The 3,483-nt window shown below is 42.8% G+C and overlaps 1 protein-coding gene across 1 annotated transcript in view; it reads left to right on the forward strand.

Annotated features, from left to right (window-relative positions):
• Positions 1–3,195: 3,195 nt before the first annotated feature.
• Positions 3,196–3,483, forward strand: part of KDM4A (lysine (K)-specific demethylase 4A) — a 31,121-nt gene continuing 30,833 nt past the window's right edge. Inside the window, exon 1 of the mRNA XM_015410175.1 lies at positions 3,196–3,286. The gene's annotated coding sequence lies outside the window, so the exon portion shown is untranslated. The remainder of the gene's footprint in view (positions 3,287–3,483) is intronic.

The following is a 3,483-nucleotide window of genomic DNA, read 5'->3' on the forward strand; positions in this document are numbered from 1 at the left end:
CGGGGACAGCAAAGGATAAGATGGTTAGACAGTGCCATAGATGCAACGAACATGAAATTGAGCCAACTTCAGAGGATGGCGGAAGACAGGAAGTCCTGGTGTGATTTGGTCCATGGGGTCGCAAAGAGTCAGACTCGACTGTGCGACTGAACAACAACAAAAAAGTATACACTCTAGCAGTTTCCATGGAGTAAAAAATAGGTACAACCCATGCAGCTCACCTCTGAGATAAAAACATCCCCAAAAATCAACACCTTAAATAATTTGGTTTAAAATATATATTGCACAAATGTATGTGTTATTTTAAGCAAAAAGTGATTGGCATTTAATTTTGCAATCTATTCAAGGGTTCATATGGAATCTATCTCTCAGGGGGTCTCCTGCACTTTGTCACTTAGAATAGTGTTTTCATGAAGTTCCCTAAAAGGAAAGAGTTCCTTTCACTCATTCTGGCTTTGCTGGCTCCATAGGAATAATTCTGGTCCTTTCAAATAGCTATCTACTGCTGCCCTCTTGCTGGTTTTTAATAAGTAATCTTCAGCCAGGAGCAGCCATGGCAACAATAAATGTGTCACCAGTTTTCCATGCTTCCTTTGGTAATGATTCCAGACCATTTATCATAATAAAAAATGGCTCATGTCATCCTGAATGATATTAAAAGTTGCTCCAGGACTTTTGTAATGAAACAGCGTACCTGCCACAACCGCGGTGAAGCTAAGCACATGCAGCATTTCCCTCACAGCTAGTCGTCAGTCATCTGTTCCCTCTCTCAACATAACCAAAGTTTGTCAGACCATGTCTCTGGAAATCTTTGGAGACCAACCATTACTTCTTTTTTTGGCCTTGTCTTTATTCCTTCTGGGTCAAATATTTGCAGGTGCCACTGCCTAGAGGCCGGTGACATTTCTGATCAAAGGCTTAGAGGATACCCTGAAATAGTTCCTCCTAGGGCCATATTAGAAAGATTAAATAGGACTATCCTAACCATGTGATAAGAAAGGAGTAATTGACTCACATAGTTATTGAGCTCTGACCTGGGCTTAGGGGTTGCCAACAGGCATGAAGAAAAATGTCTTGTTTCTTTAACACAGGCTCAATGTGTGGAAATGGGCAGCTGAAGCTTATCCCGGCATAAAGGTAAATTACATGGCCAGGTATATAACATCCCATTAAGCCTCTATTAAAAGGACGAGATATTTTTTCTCAAGGCAGTTGGCAATCCTACCCTGGGCTCTCAATGCAGACGCCTAGCACACCATGGCATTTACAATGCAGTGCTATGCCCAGCAGTGATTTCAGTGGGTTTAGAATGCTGTAATTCTGCATAAAATTGATTGAACTATCATTTATAAGTATATATTTGATTTATATTTCAAACTAAATGACTTGAAGATGATAATTTTAAATAAGCGCATGGATGCCTGTCTTTCAAGAGCATCCATGCACATTTAAAATTATCCCTTGTCTGGAGATCAATTGTAATTCTAGGGGATCACCAGGACCCACCTGGAGGCTGGCAACCCTACTGACTGGGATGTTATTTACCAGGTGATGTTACGTACCTTACCTCTATGCTATGAAAAGTATCAAGCTGCCCATTTCCACACATTAATCCTCTATTAATGTGACAGGACTTTTTTCCAGGCCTGTCTAGAATAGCCAGCCATCATCTTGAAGGGCAAGATAGTCTCTAGAAGAGCTGCTATGATCAGACAAAACATCTTTAATTAAATCATTATGCATTATTGTTGTGGTTGTTGTTACGTAACCCTTAGTACACTTCTCAAAACACTGTGATTCTCTTTATTGATTTCATTTATAGCTCTCCTTTCTCAATGGGACTCAAGGAGAATTATGCAATTAGAACAATGTAGTAAGAAACATATAATACATAGAACTGATTATGATTAAAAGCAGACTACAATATCACAGAACAATGCATGAAAAGCTTGCTGAAGTCAGCTGCTTCCCTGCATATACAAGTGATGCTACCTGGACTCTTCTCAAGTGCTTCCTGGTTCAATGGAATGAAGACTTTTTTGCTGTAGGGAAGATGAAAGCACAGTGGCTGGTGAGCACCAAATTGGGCATCACTGGCATAGGCATACATGTGTTAAGGGCTGTCAGTTCTAGACCCTGCGCAGAGCATATCTAAGAATTATGTAGAAGGAATATAACAATTGCAGTTTTCTGGCCACTGCAGTAGGAAAGATTCCTCAGGGTTAGACCTATTAATCTATCAAAGCTGCCATGTAGTCCTCAGTCTCTTAGGCAATACCCTGCTGTTTTAAATTGGTTTTTGTTTTTGTATTTTAAATAGACATTTGTCACTGTGCCTTTTATTGTAAGTCTTCATATAAACTGCCTCCACAACCAGTTCCTGCCGGAGAGACTGTAGAATATCAATTTCTACAACAATCAATGAGTAAATAGGTAAAATAATACCGCTGCAGAGTCCGCTGTGAGCTTTAGCCTCAGTACTAACAAATGGTAATTTTAATGCACATTAATACTCTTGAAATGCATATTATGTATGTGGGAATAAATGGGCAAAACTAATTTTCTCTGCGGCAGAGAGGACATTCATAACATTTTTATTTTATGTTCAGTGCTAAGGCAAATTAAAATGAGACGCAAAAATATTAACAAGGAAAATCCCCATATACTCTCCCGTAAAGACGCCTCCTCTTCCTATTAGCATTACGATCCCACATCTCTACTAGCTCCCGCTCCTCTCTTCTTCTAACCCACGGTACGAAATCTGCTTAGCGACAAAACTCCTTCCTCCGTGATTGGTTACCCTTGATTGGTCTGATTCATACGCTTCTTCCTACTGGCTGTGACCTGAGCTCCGCTGCGATTACATGAAATTCATAGGCAAAACAAAGGTGGGGAGGAGAAAGCGGAACAACACAGGAGTGAAAGAAGACAGAGAGAGGTCATTAACGAGTCCAGCGGAGAAATCTACATATCACTGCTCAAACAAAAGTATCTAAACATAGTCGCGCACAGTCGTAAATGGAACCGGAACTACTTTCTCGGCAGGGTGCATTAATTCGATCAGCCGTCGCAGCTGCGACGACACTAATGAAATCACGAATACGTTAGTGATTGGCAGCGACTTGTAGCCTATGGCAAGTCACAACTGATGCAGGAGCGTGTAGGGATTGGGTCGTAGCACGCTGGCCACGTGACCTGAGGGGCGGGGGACAGAGTCCGGTGTTGGCTTCAGTGTAGTCGATCCTGTTGGGCCCTGACAGAGGCGGTGGCTGCTCTACGGACGGAGGTGAGTTGAGAAGAGGAGGATTTGGGTGTGGAGGGTGGCGAGAACTGGTGGTGGAGGGGACAGAAGGACCGGTCGCTTGCGGAGCCCCCCGTGCGATTGAGGCCTGAAGCGGCATGTCAGTCTGGGTTACGAGAGTGCCAGACCTTCCCTGGAAGGGGGGATGTGCGGAGGTGGGGCTTGGCGTAGGACTGAGACTG

The sequence above is a fragment of the Gekko japonicus genome, unplaced genomic scaffold, assembly GCF_001447785.1.
Source record: "Gekko japonicus isolate JY-2015 unplaced genomic scaffold, Gekko_japonicus_V1.1 scaffold771, whole genome shotgun sequence".
NCBI lineage: Eukaryota > Metazoa > Chordata > Lepidosauria > Squamata > Gekkonidae > Gekko > Gekko japonicus.